Source organism: Onychomys torridus, chromosome 2 (genome assembly GCF_903995425.1).
Source record: "Onychomys torridus chromosome 2, mOncTor1.1, whole genome shotgun sequence".
Taxonomy (NCBI): Eukaryota; Metazoa; Chordata; class Mammalia; order Rodentia; family Cricetidae; genus Onychomys; species Onychomys torridus.
Genome location: NC_050444.1, coordinates 62,930,901 through 62,951,772, shown reverse-complemented (window position 1 = coordinate 62,951,772; position 20,872 = coordinate 62,930,901). Strand labels below are relative to the sequence as shown.

The 20,872-nt window shown below is 43.3% G+C and overlaps 1 protein-coding gene across 3 annotated transcripts in view; it reads right to left on the bottom strand.

Moving 5' to 3' along the window:
- Ubap1 (ubiquitin associated protein 1) overlaps positions 1–10,114 on the bottom strand; it is a 56,643-nt gene extending 46,529 nt beyond the window's left edge. For 2 of the 3 annotated variants that reach the window (XM_036179197.1, XM_036179199.1), the window contains exon 1: positions 9,879–10,114. The gene's annotated coding sequence lies outside the window, so the exon portion shown is untranslated. The remainder of the gene's footprint in view (positions 1–9,878) is intronic. The other variant, XM_036179198.1, reaches the window with a different exon arrangement.
- Positions 10,115–20,872: the final 10,758 nt, after the last annotated feature.

The following is a 20,872-nucleotide window of genomic DNA, read 5'->3' as shown; positions in this document are numbered from 1 at the left end:
CACACACACACACACACACACACACACACACACACACACTCACACACACACTCACACACACACACACTCACACACACACACACACACACACACACACACTCACACACACACACACACACCCTCAACCTGTGCACTAAGCTGGATGTGGGTCTTAGACTTGAGTAGAATCATTTCTTTAGTATGTTGCTGACAAGGTGAAAAGACATTAGTTCTTAGTTCTTGTCTTTCCCCAAAGCAGTAACAAAACAATGATCTTTACCAAGATCAAACATTCAAGTCAATAGAAGAACAATTCCTAATTTCAAAGTACGTATGATGATTAATCTTCACAGTACCCAGGGGTGTGCCTGTGAAGGCAGTTTCAGAGAGGATTAATGGGAAAGACCCACCCTAAACTCCAATGACGCCATCCATTGATAGAGGTCTGGATAAGGAGAACACGGAAAAGGCAAGTTAGATATTCAATCCCTCTCTGCTTTTCCTGTCATGCTAGAAGCGCTCTACGACAAGAGACTACATCCCAAAGTAAATCTGTCAGTGATGAGAAGCTGACTAGTAAAATAATGGTCCTTGTTTCTTAGGAACTTTAGGGGTTTTTGTTTGTTTCTGAGACATGAACATATTCTATAGCCTAGGCCTGCCTCAGCCTCTTGAGTGCTAGGATTACAGAAAACAAAATCTGGGGATTAGGGTGGGGAATATGCATTTACATGTGTGCAGGGGAGGGAGTATGTGCCTGTGGAGACCAGAGGTCAACCTCCAAAATCTCTCCCTAGGAGACATCCACCTTGTTTTTTGAGCCAAAGTCTCTTATTGGGACTTTGGGTTCACCAATTAGGTTGAATAACCAACAAGTCCTAAGTATCTGCCTGTCTTCAACTTTCTAGGGCTTTCACACTTCTATGATTAAAGTGTGTGCCACCACACCCAGAGTACAAACTACCATGCCCAGCTTTTCTCTGAGTACTGGGCATTTAAGCTCAAGTCCTCATGACTGCACAGCAGGTATTTGCCAAGTGAGCAATCTTTTGGCTGGAGAGAGCACTTGTTGATCTTGTGAGTACCTGGGTTCAGTTCCCAGCACCCACACAGTGGCTCACAACCTTCTGTGACTCTACTTGCAGAGGGTCTTTGCAAAGCCGACTTCTTTTAGTAAAAGAACTAACAGTTTACACTGAGTAATCCATAAAGAAAAATCTGTCAACTCATATTAACATTTAAATGTACATGTCATTCATAAATTTATTGGTGTTTCAGTCTTGGAATATGTGTAATAAGGCATGATCAAGCTGCTTTTAAAACTGTCTGGTTTGGGCTAGGAGTGTAACTCAATTTGCAGAGTACTTACAAAGCAAGTATGAAGCCCTCAACTCTAACCCCATCTCCCCATAAAACCAGACGTGGTAGCACACACCTGTAATCCCAGGTGAAGGCAGGAGGATGGAAAACTCAAGGTCATTCTCTGCTATACAGAGAGCTCCAGACCAGTCTGGGATATATGAGATCCTGTATAAAAAACAAACAGGGGCTGGAGAGATGGCTCATTGGTTTAAAAGCACTGGCTGCTTTTCCAGAGGATCTAGGTTCAAGTCCTGGTACCTACATGTCAGCTCTCAACTTTCTGTAACTCCCGTTCAGGGACTCTGACATGCAGGCAAAACACATACATAAAATAAAATAATCATTCTTAATACCCCCCCAAAGAAAGGACTAGATAAATGACTCAACAATCAGGAGCATTTGCTGCTCTTCCAGAGGACACATATTCAGTTCCTATCACCCACATGGTGGATGACAGTTGTCTAACTCCAGTTCCAGGGAATCTGACTTGTCTACTAGACTCCTGAGGGCACCAGGCATGCACATGGCGCACATACCATACATGGGCACTCACACATACACATAAAATAATAATTTTCACAGCGCATGCGCGCACTCATACACACACACACACACACACACACACACACACACACACACACACACGCTGGAGAGATGGCTCAGAAGTTCAGAGCATTTGCTGCTCTTGCAGAGCCCTGGTTTGGTTCTCAGCACCCATGTCAAGTGGCTCACCACCACCTGTAACTTAAGCTTCGGAGGACCTGTCATGGTCACTTTCCCAGTGCTGTAACCATCAGACACCATCACCACGGAGCTTATATTTAAGGAGTTTGTTGCATTAGAATCTATAACCATCCTGGCACACAGCAGACCAGTGGGCAGGCAGGCATGTGGCACTAAAAGAGTGGCTGAGAGCTTACATCTTGATCTACAAGCATGAGGGTGGCGTGAGTCTTTAAACCTCAAAGCCTACCCCCAGTGACCCGCCTACTCCAACAAGGCCACACCTTCTAATCCTTCCCAAACAGTTCCACTAGCTGGGAACCAAGTAGTCAAGTATGTGAGCCTCTGAAAGCCATTCTCATTTAACCACAACAGGATCTGATAGCCTCTTCTGGCCTCTGCAGGCACCTACATACATGTAGCATACAGACATAGACACATACACAGAAATAAAACAGTGAAAATGGATCCTAAAACCAAACAACAACACAAATAAAAATAAAAACCAAACATCTCTCAGGTTTTGTGATGCCAAAATACCTTATATGTTCTCCTTTCTTTTTTCTTTGAGTCAAGGGTTCATATAGAGCAGGTAGGCCTCAAATGTCAAATTGCAAACTACACTGATGTGCTATTGTATTTACTGAAATGGCATGCAGGCTGGGATGCCTGTACAAGCCTTAAGTCAAGCCCTAGTGCCAACATTAAACGAAGAAATTGTTTAAAATAGCATGCCTGAGGTGGGCAGTGGTGGAGCATGCCTTTAACCCAGCACTCAGGAGGCAGAGCCAGGTAGATCTCTGTGAGTTTGAGGCCAGCCTGGTCCAAAGAGTGAGTTCCAGGACAGGCTCCAAAGCTACACAGAGAAACCCTGTCTCGAAAAGCCAAAAATAAAATATAATAATAATAATTAAGCTGCAACTACTGTCCGTTTGTGGGGCTTTTCCATCACACAAAACAGAAACTCTGTAACATAATATCATGAATGTAATAAATCATATCATAAATCTTTATTTATAAATCATTATTGAATGAATACTGCAAATGTAATCAATGAATACCACAAATGTAATTAATATCATGAGTGTAATTAATGAATATCTTGAGTGTAATTAATATCTTGAATGTAATTCATGCCACTTAATTGTGAACTTAAAAAATGGTTACAATTGCAAATATTATGTTCATTTGAAAACATAAGATGGAATGTAATCACCACACATTACATGTGTGTGTGAATTGAAGATAGCAATGTTCTAAAATAGAAAGTGGTGATAGTTGGCACAGCCACATCTGAATGGAATGGCAGAAGTCATAAAGCCAGCACAGCTGCTTGACAAAGATCCAGCAGAGCTGAGTCACATGATGGCTGCCATGTCACCTTTGGTTTTCATCTCTACCTGTTACACACTTGGGGCACTTTTAATATTTGTACAATTTAGGGATGATGGAACAATGGAAAATTCCTTATGAATCATTTATGCCTACTCCCAGGAATGCTACTTCTAAGCTTACCCAGGAAAGTCCTGAACATACTATCCCCCCCCATTCCACTTTGAGGGAGATATCCTTATCTACTTGAAGGTCTTCCTTATGCCTTGGAGGTCTCTTCATGAGGCTATGACACATTCTTGAAACATCTGTTCCTGTACTTACACTGGAACAAGATATTCAAAACAAAGTAAATTTAGAAGGTCAACAACATTGAGTGGGCTAGAGGAATTGTCCACAGTTGAGATTACAAGGGTCTTCCCACTGTACACTTGGACAGTTATGTAGCATACAACTGCCCTACACAAACACATATTGATGAGCAAAGCATAGAAAGATGATAACAGTATGAGGTGTTAGGACCTCCCTTTCTTAGAAGTTAGCTCATGTACAGCCACTACAATGTCATATGACCAAGGAACAACAGAATGCCAGGATTAGACATATAGACAAATTCTATAAGGATATAAATGTGAACATTGATTGTATTGTGGCAGAATTTGAATAATAACTACATCAGCTTTAGCCTGAGGATTTTTCCTGGGCACTCTGACCACTAAGAGTTAATAATACATTGCTTGAGACACAGCAAAATGCCCAGGGTGGTTGAAGATTTTGTTTTGGTCTAGTGTCCTTGAAGCAACCAAAACAACCAGCCTGAGTACAAGCTGTCATATGCCTCTAGATTCTCAAAAATTGGGTTATGGGGTTAATGAGTAAGAATGATAACTGTTTATTAATGATGTAAAAACTTGAGGGAAAATGACTGGAAATGATAACTCTGTTCTGTCATAGTTTATTAATGATGACTAAAAGATGAGCAAAAGGAAGTGAAACACATGTCCAAAAACAAAAATGATATGATCTATGTTTTGGAACATCATGAATGTATCCTTGCTAACTAAATTCTGTATAAATAAAGAAACACTCTGGCTGCTAGTCAGTCAGGCTGCAAGATTCTCTTGACCACCATGGCCTGGCTCACTTCCTTCTCCACCAACTCCTTATACCCTCTGCAGGACCCATCCACCACTGGGGATGATGGCTCCTGGCAGATGGTATCATGGGTCTATGAGGATGCTGGACTAAAGTCTATGAAATTGTGCCAACAGGCAAATTGTATACTATGTGAATTATTTCTCAATAAAGATTTTATAAAACATAAAAAATAAATAAATAATTAAGCTGAATGTATGTGGTGGTTTACAACTATAATCCCAGTACCTGGAAAGTGGAGGCAGAAGGATCAGGAGTTCAAGGCCAGCCTAGGCTATATCAAGACCCTGTCTCAAAAGTTAACCAGAATAAATAAAGAAATCTTTCTCAACCAAGATGAGAAACAATCCAAACTAATGCCAAAAAATAAAAAAAATACAAATCTCCCAGAACCACAAGTTGCCAACAAAACATGAAAACAAGCTCAACTTTAGGAAGTACCAACTTAAAAATCACATAACAGAGACCATTTAAACCCCCCAGATTAGAAAAAAAGTTAAAGTTTCACAATATCAAGTGCTGAAGAGGAAAATGAAGCAACCACAACACACACTGGCAGCCTCTTGACTCAGTCATCACAAGATTTTACCATGAGCCAGTGTAGTGACTCAAATCCTGGAAGTGTTTAGTAAGCATCAAAAAACTGATAATGCGCAAAGCCTGGTGCCACAGCCTTCAATCCCGGAAGGTGAGGCAGGAAAAGAGCTGAAGGTGTGAGGACAGCCTGGTCTACAGAGGAAGTCCAGGCCAACCTGGGTTACACAGAAACTGAGAATAACCAATACAATTACAAGAATATGTGCAAATTACTTCCAAATACAAATTCTGGTCCTTAGGTATATTTTAACAAAGCAATACAAACAAGAAAAATTTCAGTCTTTATCCAATGTATCCTATTTTGTTTTGAGGTATGTTTGTATGTGTAATAATAAATATTCAAGTACTGATTTCCTCCTCCTCAAGTATAGCATACTGATGACATAAATGACTAAAATTCTGGGCTGGAGAGATGGCTCAGAGGTTAAGAGCACTGACTGCTCTTCCAGAGGTCCTGAGTTCAATTCCCAGCAACCACATGGTGGCTCACAACCACCTGTAATGAGATCTGGTACCCTCTTCTGGTCTGCAGTCATACATGCTGTATACATAATAAATAAATAAAACTTTAAAAAAATGACTAAAATTCTAAACAACTATTTTCACTCATTACTCTATTTCAATGTGAACAAATAGTTTTACATGGCATGACTTTAAACTAGTACTTAAACTTTATAGGACGTGAAACATCCCTGTGAATACCTAAGAGGGGCAAAATGGACTCACATTCAGAATTAGCAGTCACACTGAACCAATGTGAATTCAGATTCAGATTCACCATTTAAAACTGTAATCTGGCCAGGTGGTGGTGGCCAATGCCTCTAATCCCAGCCTGGTCTACAGAGCAAATTCCAGGACAGGGCTACAAAGAGAAACCTTGCCTCAAAAAAAAAAAAAAAAAAAAGAAAAGAAAAGAAAACAAAGCATTTGACAGAGAAATAGAAAAACACATTTCCTAAGACTACCAGGGCCCTGAACTAGTGGCAGCTGAAACACTGGCTGCTTTTACAGGAACCCAGGCCCAGTTCCCAGCACTCATATGGAGGCTAGCAACTGTCTGCTCCAGAAGACCTGATGCCCTCTTCGGCCTTTTATAGGCACCAAGCACACCATGGTGCACAGGCAAAACACCCATAAATATAAAATCAAAATAAATCTTTAAAAAGAAAAACTGTCAGATTCCAGCTCTAAGAGATCCAACACCTCCGGCTTCTACAGGTACTGCATTCATGTGTACATATCCACACTCTCTCACACCCACATATATTTAATTAAAAAATTAAAATTAAAATTAGGGGGAAAAAAGACCATCATCTGTGCTACCAATAGCACTTGCTGGTGAAGGCACTGGCTGCCAAGCCAAGCACAATTCCCCAAGACCACATCGTTAAAGGAAGGTGCAAACCCCTGCAAGCTGTCCTGACCTCCACAGACATGCCCAGTTCATACTAAATGAGTAAACAAATAAACGGAAAAGAGAGTTAAAGCTGGGCAGCGGTGGCGCACACCTTTATTCACAGTATTTGGGAGGAGAGGCAAGCAGATCTCTGAGTTCCAGGACAACCAGAGCTACACAGAGAAACTCTGTCTCAAAAAACCAAATTTAATAATATATATTTTTTTAATTAAAGAGCTGGAGGAGGTGGTGGCATATGCCTTTAATCCTAGCACTCGGGAGGCAAAGGCAGACGGATCTCTATGTGTTCAAGTCTAGCCTGGTCTTTAGTCTCTAGAGTAAGTTTCAGGACAGCCAGAGCTACACAGAGAAACCCTGTCTCAAAAACCCAGGGAGAATAAAAAAATTAAAGAAATGCTATCTAAAAAAAGTCACCTTATTAATGATAAGTGGGTTTTTTTTCCTGTTTACTGAAGAAAAAAAGTTTGCACTTAAAGGGAACTACACTTAAGACAGCGTCTCTCATGTAACCGGGAGCTCAAAGATTTGGCTGCATTATTTGACCCAGTGAGCCCCAGATATCATCCTGTCTCCACCTCCCCAGACCTAAAACTATAAAGGCAGACCACTGCAATACCCAGCTTTTTTGTTTGGTCATTTTGTTTTATTCTGTTTTGTTTTTCAAGACAGTTTCTCTGTATGACAGCCCAGGCTGTCCTGGAACTTGCTCTGTAGACCAGGCTGGCCTCGAACTCAGATCCTGAGTACTGAGATTAAAAGGTGTGCACCACCACCAGCCCAGCCTTTTAATATATGGATCCAAACTCGAAAGGCAAGCAGTTCACATTCTGGGCCTCCTCCCCAGGATCCACTTAATCTTAATCACAATTTTTAATACTTCCTAGTGGTACATGCCTTTGATCCCAGCACTTAGGAGGCAGAGGTAGGCAGATCTGTGAGTTTGAGGCCAGCCTGGTCTACAGAGCAAGTTCCAGGACAGCCAGGGCTACACAGAGAAACCCTGTCTCATAAATAAATAAATAAATCTTAATAATTCAACAATATAACAGAAAAAATATATCAGTATCTATACTCAGAAATAATGATATATTTATAATGCTGAAAATATTCAAAAGAACTTATATCATTAATTAAATTTCAGATATCCTAAGCTTTTGGGGGCAGTAGCAGAGGTACTATGTAGTCCAAGTGGGTCTTACAATTCTCCTGCTTCAGCCTCAGAAGTGCTGAGATATCAGGCACATGGGACCACTTCTGACAGATTTTAAATACCATAGTCAAAAGGATAAAAAAGGAACCCAAGCCTGACAACCTGAGTTTGATCCCTGGAACCCACATTTAGGAAGGAAAGAACCAACTCCACAAGATGGTTCTGACCTACACACACAAGACATTTAATTTTAAAAATTAAAAATAGGCTAAAGCCACACAAAGTGACACTTGCCAAAGAAATGTGCACTGATTACCACTGATGACGCCTATCTAATGTATCTTATTAAGATACTGTTTTTCTCAAAATCAAAACGAAAAGTAAAACCAGCCAAGTGTGGTGGTAAATGCCTTTAATCCTCTAACTCTCTTCGGCAGAGGCAAGAAGATCGGAGTCTGAGGTCAGTCGGGTTTACCTGGCTCCAGGTCAGCCGGGGTTACATACTGAGACAGTCTCAAACAAAAAAGAAATGGGAAAGGGGGTGCTGGAGAGAAAGAACTAGCTCTTCCAAGGACCCAAGTTCAAGTTCCAGCACCCACACAGCAGCTTATAACTGTGAAACTCCAGTTCCGAGACACCCTCTTCTATGCACAGACATACATACAGGCACCCATACACATATAAAAAATAGCTAAAATAAAAATAAAAGGAAAGGAAAACAAAAACAGTCTATAAAATGTCATGAGCTCCAACCAGACAGTAGTGCTGCACACCTTTAATTCCCACACTCAAGGCAGGTTGAGCCCTGTGACCGTGACTTCCAGGCCAGTGAGGACTGTTTCACAGAGAAACCCTGTCTCAGGGAAAAAAAGGAAGAAAAAAAAAAAAAAAAAAACCCACGATGAAGTAAAGAGTTTTAAATACTAAAAAGAAAAGTTTAAAAAGTAAAAACTCATCTGAGTGGTGGTGGCACGTAATCCTAACCCTTAGGAGGCAGTGGATCTCTATGAGCCTAGTCCACAAAGTTAGTTCCAGGACAGCCAGGGCTAATACATAGAGAAACCCTGTCTAGAAAAACCAAAAAAGGGGGGTTGGGGATTTAGCTCAGTGGTAGAGCGCTTGCCTAGCAAGCACAAGGCCCTGGGTTTGGTCCTCAGCTCTAGGGAAAAAAAAAAAAAAAAAAAGAATAAGTGCTCTTAATTGCTCAGCCATCTATTGAACCCCTAAGAGCTATTTATCAATGAAAACGAAATGCCTTGTTTCACCGTCAAATCTGAAAAATTCAACAGAGAAGCATCCACCATATTTATTCAAACTCCCAAATACTAACAATTAGAACTGAGGAAACAGATAAAGCACTAACAGTGAAAATTAGAAATACAATACACGACTAATTTTGGTTTACAACACTCTATGATGTCTATAAAGTATCAAAATCTTACTCTAGTTCAACACAAAAAAATTTTAAGCAATCATATTTCTAAGTTTCAAGTCACAAAACAATTACATGAAGCAACAACACAAAGGTCAGGGATCTCTGGTAAAGAGCAAATGCTTGGCTTCAAATGAAAGACTTGGGGTTGAGACCCAGGTGGGTAGCCCAGGTAATTTCCACCCAGAAAACAAAAAAAAAAAAAAAAGGAAAATCTGGAGAAGATATAGCTAGAGAGGAGCAGACAATGCCAGAGACATCCCCCAAAAGCATTCACCCGGTTCTAATCTCTTTTTCTCCCTCATCTCACCGCCCAAATAACTAAATCCTCACATTTCAAGCTCGCTCTCAACTCCCCAGCACTCTGCCTTCTTTACTAAACCCGGGTTCCTCTCCTCGACCTGCTCTGGCTCCCCCTGAGCTTCCACTTAAGCGCCAGAGAGGTCTACTGAGTCGGTCTCCTGGGAGAGACTTAGTCCCCTAATCCGAACTCATTTGCCCGCATCCCGTCTGCCATCTGCCCTCCGCCCCTTCAACTCTGGTCCCGTCACTCTGACCCTTCGCCCAGAATCCGCCCCAAGACGTCGGTCGCCGACCGGCTCTTTCTCCTTCCATCCCGCGGGACCCCCGGGCACCGGGTCCCCAGCTTCCCTCCTCCACTGTCGCCCGGTCCCGGCCCCTTCCCCCAACTCCGCCCCTCTCCCCCCTCCTCCAGAGACAGGCCCCCTCACCTGAATGCCGCTGCCGTCCAGAAAGCTGAAAGGTGCTGGCTCCGCCCGGCCTCCCGGGCTCAGTCCCTGCCTGGCTCGCGCTGCCCCTAGGGAGAGCGAACACCTCCTCTTCCAACTCTATCCGCCCCGGGCCAGACCGTCACCGAAGCCACCGCCAGTACCACGGCCGCCATGTTGAAGGCCTACTTCCCTCCTCCTTCCCGCCGCCGCTCCGCCCCTTTAGGCGTCTGACATCATGGCGCTGCGCCCCACCCGCCCGGACCAATGGGAGGAGCCGACAGTGACGTAACTAAATCCCTCTCGGAGAGCTGAAGGATTCCTGACACCTGGAGCTTTAATTCTGCAAGGACAACCCTGCTGACCCAAAGGGAACGGAGGAAGGAGGGGTCACCGAGAGGGCAAGACTCAGAGTTAGAGACGCGGCCAAAGCGAGAACCCTAGAGACTTGAACCGCGAGGGCACACCCAAAAAAGGCTTAGCCGTGAATCCTTTTTGGAAATGAGAAAACCTCTAAGACTCCGGGACCAGTGTCACCTTTGGCAGGTCTCACTTTCTGCATTTTTTTTGGGGGGGGGTGTTGTTTTAGACAGGGCCCGATGTATCCGGGACCCACGTTTATAAATAAATTGTCTAAACAGTAATTCTAAATGTCTCTTCAGTTTTAACATCCAGTACATTCAAACCATAAATACTATCCCAAACCTTCACTGCTTTCTGTGTATTAGATATCTGCTGGAAATAGGCATGTGAGGAATTCATACTTGTATTGAGTGCTTTTTTTTTTTTTCTAAAATTTCATGATCAATGGAGAACTGAGATCATAAAGAATTAACTCTAGTCAAACTCAGGGTGATCATGGTGTGACTGGCGCTTAGTGGTCAAACCAGAGCCTGGAGCATCCTTAGCTGTCATCAAGTGCTTTGATCAAGAATTACACCTCCAGGTACATAAAGCATATGTACACTATCATGTCTGCTTTTCCAGCCTCATTTTATCTCCAGAACTTAAATAAAAGACAAGATGATATTTGAACTTTGGAGGCTGAGGAAGCTCTAACTCAGGGTGCAATGTTCCAGAGAGGAAGGTCAAAGTGGAACACAACCTGTCAATTATTTGTGTATTTAGCAGGTAAATTTCCACTTTATATATTAAGTTTTCCATTTCACATATTTAGGCAAGACCTCTCATTGAATCTAGTACTCACTGATTCTGGCTAGTCTAGTGAGCCAGCCTGCCCAAGAGATGCACTTGTCTCTGCTTTCTAAGTGAGTGCTGAGAATTACAGGTAGATGTCATAGCTTCCTGACTTTCGTGGTTTTTATGTGGGATCTGGTGATCCTCAGGTTTGTGCATCATGTTCAACAAGGTCCTGGCTCTGTACTAAGAAAAAAAGAGACATTGTCTAATCATGATATTTCATACCGCTAAAATGCCCGATACACAAAGCATAAATCGAAGGAAGTGTGCTCTGTTGGCATGATTGTTATCTTAGCCTGCAGGAAGCTAAGACAGGAGGTTTGCCAGTAGCTTAAAGCCAACCTGAGCCACATAGTGGTTTTGATGCCTAAGTTATCATGTGAGACCTCCCCCTTTTTTTGGAGTTGAGGATTGAACCCAGGGCCTTGCGCTTGCTAGGCAAGTGCTCTACCACTAAGCTAAATCCCCAACCCCGTAAGACCCCTTTAATCCCAGCCCTCAGGAGGCAGAGCAGGCAGATCTCTGTGAGTTTGAGGCCAGCCTGGTCTACAAAGTAAGTTCCAGGACAACCAGGGCTGTTTCACAGAGAAACCCTGTCTCGAACCTGCCCCCCCCACCACCACCACCCCAAAAAAAAGTTATCATCTGAGACCCAATCTCAAAAAAAGAGAAAGAGCCAGGTGGTGGCACACGCCTTTGACTCCAGTATTCCAGAAGCAGAGGCAGGCAGGTCTCTATGAGTTTGAGGCCAGCCTGATCTACAGAATGAGTTCCAAGACAACTAGGGCTGCTACACAGAGAAACTCTATCTGGAAAAAAATACATATCAGTGAAAGGTAATATGTGAAAACATAATAACAATAAGAAGAAATAATCTCAGTGATTTCTAGAAGGCCAGCCACTAGACTACAGTGGAACCACTAGACTTCAGACCTCTTACTCATCCTCAAGCACGTTGATGCAAAGCACAATGCACACACCTGAACATGGATGCCTTCTTTGGAGATGAGGAGCCTGACATCCATTGGGGGTGGGGGGCAGGTGGAAGTCTTGGGCAACAGGAATCCCTGAAAGCCCCCTCTCCGAGCCCAGAACATCAGGAGACCTCAACGATTTCATTTGTTTCTGATGTCCACTATCTATGACAAGGAACAGACACAGAAAAAACTCAGAAAGGTAGAAAGGTTCCTTTGGAAAGGAAAATTGACAGATGGTGTTTACAGCTTTGCTACTATCAGAGTTGAATGCCAGATGTTTCCTTCTGCTTTCCAAAATGATGTTATTAGATCTAAAAGGCTTCTTTGCCCAAAGATAGTAAAATGCACAACTTGCCCAAAGATAGTGCAAATACATAGGCAAGTGTATCCTATGCTAGGACAGCAAAGTTCCCTTTACTGTGGTATGAGCTCAAAGTTTGGAATTGGCATTATAGTCTTATCATTCCTCCCTCTCCCTCTGTCTTAGTTGGGGTTTTATTGCTGTGAAGAGACACCGTGACCACGGCAACTTTTATACAGGAAATCATTTAACTGGGGCTGGCTTACACTTCAGAGGTTTAGACCATTATCATCATTGTAGGAAGCATGGTGGTGTGCGGGCAGACAAGGTGCTGGAGAAGGAGCTGAGAGCTCTACATCTGGATCCACAGGCAGCAGGAAGAGATAGAAACAACTGGACCTGGTTTTTTTCGAAACAGGGTTTCTCTGTGTAGCTTTGCGCCTTTCCTGGAACTCGCTTTGGAAACAAGGATGGTCTCGAATTCACAAAGATCTGCCTGCCTCTGCCTCCCAAGTGCTGGGATTAAAGGCGTGCACCACCACCGCCCAGCTAGAAGCTTCTTCTTAAAGAAAAAGTCCACCCCATTCTCTCTCTCTCTCTCTCTCTCTCTCTCTCTCTCTTCTTTCCTATTGTCTCTTCATCTCTCTATTACAATAAACCATTTCCATGTGGATATAGTGTCTGGGTTGTGAATGTCCACCGTCCACTGCCATGCCCACATGGAGTGAGTCGCCCACCAGCCCACTGCAGCATCTGCTCAACATGCCACTATGGTTCCCTGCACTAGTGGGATACCCTGGACTGGCCAGCTGGGGGTTTCCCATGCGTGCACAATATAACAGTGGGACTTCAAAGAGGTAGAAGCAGTGCCCTTGCAATTACCATAATGAGCTCTAAAGGCTGGAACCCAATGTCCCTACAGGTCTCAAAAAGAAACTATTCAACCTACACTCTCAAAAGAAGAGATAAATGAGATGCTGAGTCATGATTTGTTGCCCAGTTTCTGACCTGGAACTCAAATGACTAAAAGAGAGGCCAAGACTCCAGAAAGAGAGATCCTGTAACACCATGACAAATGTCTATAGCAGTGAAAACCTCAGGCATTCCTCAAACAGGTCGGCTACCTGTTTTTTGTTTGAGTAGCCAAACAAAAGAGAAAGGGCATTCCACCTAGGCAATTCAAGGACTCTTAGGTATAGAGTCAGAGTTGATGTTGGTGAGAGAGAGAAGAGAGAGAGAGAGAGAGAGAGAGAGAGAGAGAGAGGAGAGAGAGGGGGGGAGAGAGAGAGAGAGAGGAGAGAGAGAGAAAGAGAGAGAGAGAGCAAATGTGAAAGCTAAATGAAAATAAAAATAAAGATAAAAAAGAAAAGACAAGCCGGGTGGTGGTGGCGCACGCCTTTAATGCACTCGGGAGGCAGAGCCAGGCAGATCTCTGTGAGTTCAAGGCCAGCCTGGAACTATAGAGCGAGATCCAGGACAGGCACCAAAACTACACAGAGAAACCCTGTCTCAACTGCCCCCCACAAAAAAAAAGAAAAAGAAAGGACATGACTGCTCCCAGTATGGTAGAGGAGAAAGTTTATTGTAGATAAAAGGGAGAGCATAGACAGAGTCAGAGACATCTGGGAAAGTCCCTGAGCCATGTAAGGAGAGAAGGGAGGGGAAGGGAGAGGGGAAAGAGGGGAACCAGGTGCAGTAGCCAAGAGGGCAAAGGTACAAAAGGGGCAGGCAACCAAAATGGTTGGATTATATAGGGAAGGGCAGCCCAGCCCGGGGCTGGAGAGTTAGGGTAGGGGTGGGATATGCAAGTCAAAGGACCCTGTCACAGGTAGGGGCTGAGGGATGCTGGAAGAACCTGATGGCCAGTTTCACTTTGATATGTTAAATAGGCACTGAAGTCATTTGTTCCAAGGTTTGATTGAGACTCACTGAGAACAACTTGGAGGAGTCTGGTCCCTCCTTCCACCTGGGAACCAAATGCAGGTGGTCAAGCTTGGCACTAAGTGCCTTTAGCCATCTTGTCAGCCTTTATTTTATGTTTTTTTTTTGTTTATATTTTATGTACGAGTGCTCTGCATCAATACCTGCAGGCCAGAAGAGGGCATCAGATACTATTATAGGTGGTTGTGAGCCAGCATGTGGTGGCTGGGAATTAAACTCAGGACCTCTGGTAGAGCAGTCAGTGCGCTTAACCCCTGAGCCATCTGTGCAGCCCTGTTATTTTGTTTAAGATAGGGTCAGCTGGACATGGTAGCACACACAATTTAATCCCAGCATTGGGGAGGCAGAGGCAGGCAGATCTCTCTGAGTTCAAGACCAGCCTGATCTACATAATGAGTTTCAGACATATAGAGAGACTCTGTCTCAAAAAAATAAAAGGAAAAAAAAGTAAGTTAAAAGAGACAGAACAGCTGGGCAGTGGTGACACATGCCTTTAATCCTAGCACTGAGGAGTCAGAGGCAGGCAGAACTCTGTGAGTTCAAGGAACAGAGCAAGTTCCAGGAAAGGCACAAAGCTACACAGAGAAACACTGTCTCAAAAAAGAAAAAAGAAAACGAACAACCAAAAAGAAACAGAACAAAATTTTCTCAGTTCTGAAAGTCAAGATTCCTAGGTCAAGATGTTGGTAGATGGGGTTTCTTTTCTGGCCCCTCCTTAGTGGTGGGTGTGGTTTCTTCTATGGCCCCCTCCTTACTTTCCACCTTCCCACTGTATCACCTCATAGCCTGTTCCTTGTACACTCACATCCATGATGCCCATCCAACAACCTCAGTGCAATTTAATCATCTCTCTAAAAGCTGTGTCTTCTATAGAATATAATCAACCATAGTCTGATGTATTAGGTCCAGGGCTTCAACATAAAATCTGGGAGCAGACACTGAAGCAAACTTTTTCTTTTGGGTCACCAACCAGCTCCCAAATCATGACATGGAGACTTATTGTTAGTTAAGAATGCTTGGCCTTATCTTAGGCTCATTTCTTGCCAGCTCTTACCATTTAACCTGTTTTTCTTTATGTTTTGCTTGGAGTGTGAACTGACAAATCTTTCCCACCTGCCTATTCCTGAACAACCAGTCAGAGGCTTAATATTAATTGCAAACTGTTTAGCCTATTGCTCAGACTTATTACTAGCTAATTCTTACATCTTAAATTAACCCATTTCTATTAATTTATGTATCACCACGTGGCTGTGGCTTACCTGTACTTTCACATCTTGCTTCTTGGGTGACTCACTGGTATCTCCTCAACTCCACCCTCTACTTCCTATATCTCTGCTTGGATTTCCCACCTGGCTCTATTCTGCCTTGTCATAGGCCAAAGCAGCTTTATTTATTAACCAATGGGGGCAACACATATTCAGAGTACAGAAAGACAACCCACAACATCAGGGCTTTTTACCTTTCTTTCTTTCTTTCTATATATCTTACTTTCCTGCTTGTCTCCTTGGTTGGCTGGCAGCAGCCTAGCTTCTTGCCCTGGGCATGTCCTTCTCTTTCCCCCGGCTCTCTTCTTCCTATCCTCTCTCCTCTTAATTCTCTCTGCCTGCCAGCCCCACCTATCTTTCCTCTGCCTAGCTATTGGCTGTTCAGCTTTTTACTTAGGCAGACAAGGTGAAACAGCAACACACCTTTACAGCCAGTGTTCTTAACCACTGAGCCATCTCTCCTGGCCCTTAGCCTGCTTTCTCATCGTATCTAGGACCCCCAGCTCAGGACTGGCACTGCCCACAGTGAGCTGGGCCCTCCCACATCAGGCATCAATCAAGGAAATTCACCACAGGCTTGACCACAGATCAATCTGGTGGGAGCATTTGAAGTTCTCTCTTCCCAGATGACTCTGGCTTGTGTCAAGTTGTCATAAACCTAGCTAGTACAGTAAAACCTGTAATCCTGTAATCCCAGCACTTGAGAGGTAGAGGCACTAAGATCAGAAATTCAAGATTATGTTAGGCTATATGGCTACACAGCAAGTTTGAAGCCAGCTTGGGCTACATGGGACACTCTCTCAAAAACAAGAAGCAGGGGTTGAAGAGATGGCTTAGCAATTAAGGGTACTTGCTGCTCTTCCAGAGGACCAAGTTCAGATTACCAAACCAATGTCAACCAGTCACACAGTTCACAACTGCCTGTAAATCTAGCTCAGAGTGATCCAGCAGCCTCTTCTAGCCTCCATGGGCACCCATACACACCGCATACACTCACAGACAGACACACACACACACACACACACACACACACACACACACACACACACACACAAAGGCAGGGCTAGGGATATAGCCCAGTTGGTAGAATGTTCACAAAACCCTTGGTTCAATCGTTAGCACTTCATAAACTCAGCACAGTGGCGACATGCCTGTAATCTCAGCACTCTGGAGATGGAGGCAGGGGGATCAGGAATTCAAGGTCATCCATCTTCAACTACAAAGCAAGTTTGAAGCCAACCTAAGCCACAAGATACCCTGATGGGAAAGAAGGAAGGAAAAAAAGATGGTGTGTGCTTATGCACACCTCTTCCGTCCAGTGGGTAAAAGTGCTTGCCAGGCAAACATGAGGACCTGAGTTTGTCTCCCGGATCACATGGTGGAAGGAAAGCTGACTTTGAAAGCTGTCCTCTGAACTTCACATGTAGGTTGTTGCAGGCTTGTGCTCATACATATACAATAATGACCAATTTTTAAAAAGGGCTGGACTCAAGTGCAGCTCAGTTGTATAACACTTGCCTAGCACATCTGAGGATGAGGACATAGGTTCCATCCCCAGAACTGCAAAATAAAATAAGAAATAGCCAGGTGCTGGTGGCACTTAATCCCAGCACTCGGGAGGCAGAGGCAGGGCAGACCTCTGTGAGTTCAAGGCCAGCCTGGTCTATACAATGAGTTCCAGGCCAGGCAGAGCTACAGAGTTAAGACCCTGCCTCAAAAACCAAAAGTAGGGGCTGGAGGGATGGCTCACAGGTTAAGAGCACCAACTGCTCTGCTCTTCCAGAGGTCCTGAGTTCAATTCCCAGCAACCACATGGTGGCTCACAACCATCTGTAATGAGATCTGGCGCCCTCTTCTGTATACATAATAAATAAATCTTTAAAAAAAAAAAACAAAAGTAAAATATTTTAAAATAAATAAACCATGAACTCTTTGGGCTGACACTTGGAATCAATTCCAACCATTTGCTATCAGTACTTTACTCTGAAAAGGATTCAGATTACAGAAATCAAGTGTGTGGCTGGCCTAACTTGGCTTAGAACACACAGCCAGGGCAGTTGGGCATCTTTTGTTTGTTTGTTTTGACAGAGCATCTTGACTGACATTTCCATAATTACAGTATCTGAAAGGGAGCTGGATGTGCTAACACATGCCTGGAATGTACTAGTGAGCGTGAGGCCGGTCTGGGATACATAGATAATGAGTTCAAAACAAGCCTGAGCCACATAGATAGTGATTTCCAAGATACATTTGAGGAGGGCTGCAGCAGAGGCTGAGCGGTTAAAAGCTCTGGCTGCTCTTCCAAAGTAGCCAGGTTTGGTTCTTAGCACCCACATGGCAGCTCACAACTGTCTCCCACCCACTTTTGACCTCCATGGACACCAAGCATGTAAATGGTATACCTACACACATGCAGGCAAAACACTCATACACATACTATAAAGATAATGTAAAAATTTAAAAAATGTAGTGAAACCCTACACAAAAAAACAAATATCACTTTCATAATAACCTAGCATATGTTTGAGATAACACACGGGTTTTGTTATCTGCTCCTCACAACACTCCCTCCCCGCCATAATAGGTATTATTACCCCTGAGAAAAGCTCCTGGCCCCTGGGCAGCATAGACAGCAAGAGGAGGAAGAAAAAGGAAACAAACCAAAAACCTCTGAGGACTGCAGTGGGTCAGCAGTTAAGAGCCACATCGGCTGCTCTTCTGAAGGATCTAGGTTCAATTTCCAGCACCAACAAATGTCTGTAACTTCAGTTCCTGGGGTCCATCACCCATTTCTGCCCTCCTCAGACATTGCACACACACAGTGCATAGGCATCCAGGGAAAACACTCATACCTCCAAAATAATACATTAAAAAAAAAAGTAAACCCTCTGCTTTCAAAACCCACACTAACATCACGTATGTTAGGAAAAACAAATTTGTTTGTATATTGTTGCACTACTAGGGATTGAACTTACAGCTTTTGGCCTACTAGTCCAAATTGTCTTTTTCTGCACATAACATGTCACAGAACATTTCTTTGACCAGATGTATGTGTATCTCTTCCCCACTCATTAACTCTCCAGGAATACTAACAGGTTGTCCTATAAGCAATTCAGTTATCCACATACAGTCAGAATCCAGTCTCAGAGATCAAGGACTCAGTCCTATAACACTGTTCAGCCCTACCACACAACTCTACCCCCAACTCTACTTTAAACCTCAAATATCAACCTCAAATCTGGACACGATGCTGCTAAGGAATGACAACTCAGTGTTGTATATGAATATCACACACACACACACACACACACACACACACACACACACACACACACATTGTTAGAAAGGATATAACAAAGGGCATAGATAAAAAATAAAAAGTTCTGGGGCTGGAGAGATGGCTCAGTGCTTGAGAATATTTGTTGCTAGGCTGGGTGGTAGTGGTGTACACCTTTAATCCCAGCACTCAGGAAGCAGAGGTAGGTGGATCTCCCTTAGTTCGAGGCCAGCTTGAGTTACAGAGTGAGTTCCAGGAAAGGCTCCAAAGCTACACAGAGAAACTTTGTCTTGAGAAGACAAAAAAAAAAAAAAAAAGAAAGAAAGAAAGAAAGAAAGAAAAAGAAAAGAAAGACGAGAAAACCTGTCTGTTATACTAAAAACAAACTGAAACAGAGTTGGTGGTAAATGTCTGGCATCTCAGCACTCAAGAAGCAGAGGTTGATGATCAGAAGCTCAAGGCAAGGTTGGGCTACACACTATTTCAAAACCAAAACCAAAACTTACTGTGTTCAAAAAAAATTTATTCTGAGCCGGGCGGTAGTGGTGCACACCTGTAATCCCAGCACTTGGGAAGCAGAGGCAGTCAGATCTCTGTGAGTTCGAGGCCAGCCTGGTCTCCAAAGCAATTTTCAGGAAAGGCACAAAGCTAAACAGAGAAACCCTGTCTCGAAAAAACAAACAAATAAAATTTAAAGCAATCTTGCTATGTTTTCCAGGTAAGTCTGGAACTCCTGGGTTTAGGGGAACTTCCACCTCAGTCTCTGGACAATAAATGCATCTATCTATCTATCTATCTATCTATCTATCTGTCTATCTATCTATCTACCTACCTACCTACCTATCAATCATCTATCTATCGATCTACCTACCTACCTATCAATCATCTATCTATCTACCTACCTACCTATCAATCATCTATCTATCTATCTACCAACCTACCTACCTATCAATCATCTATGAATCTACCATATATCTACTTATTCATCATCTAATTTCTTTGTCTTTTGTTTATTTTTTTCTGAGACAGGGTTTCTCTGTGTATCTCTGTCTGTCCTGGAACTCATTCTGTAGACCAGGCTGGCCTCAAACTCACAGTGATTCACCTGCCTCTGCCTCCCGAGTGCAATCATCTAATTTTTATAAATATATTTATTTGTACATATGTATACATAGCACAAAAATACTATATAATCAAATACACGAGTCCATGCTTAGATAAATGTTACATGTTATATTTTAATGTTTACATTACATTTTTTACACATTCTCTATTTCTTAGATGTGTGTGGACATGGTCAGAGGACAGCTTGTGGAAATCACTTCTCTCCTGTTACCAGGGCTTGGATTCAGGTCAGAGTTGGCTGCAAGTGCTCTTGTCCACTGAACCATTTCACCAGCCCGAGCAATTTTCTTAATGACTTCATGAAGTAGACAATATTATTATCCATAATTTCAACAACAGAAGCAGGTTTAGAGAGTGAAGTTGTTGCTTGGTATCATTTTCCCTGTAGCCAGACCGACCTTGAATTGGATTCACAGGTAAGAATGGCCTTGCACTTCCGACCTTCCCACTTCCACCTGCCTGGGATTACAGGTGTGTGCCACCACACCTGGCCATCCTTGCTTTTCTAACCCGAGTGAACCCTAACTTTAAAACCCCATCAATGACACCCCACTGTGTTCATCTGGAATATCCCTTTGTTACTGGGGCGAAAGGACAGTCATCTCAGACGAAGGATAGTTTCAATGTCTGTTGCCTATAAATTAAAGTGTTAGGTTCACCTGTCTCTGGAAGTCCCTCTACCTCTGATTTCTCTGTGAAAGGCACAGAGCTGAGTGCTGTGTTAAACAGAAGAGCAAAAGCAGTCTGGGAGCCAAGCTAGCTCAGTGGTAGAGAGCTTGCCCAGCAGCATGCATGAGGATCAAAGTTCAAGACTCACCTACTGAACTTTGCACCCCAGTCAGCTGTGAGCTTTAGACTAAGATGTGTCCCTTATTCCTATGCATAGGGAACTCTATATCTCTGGAGAGGAG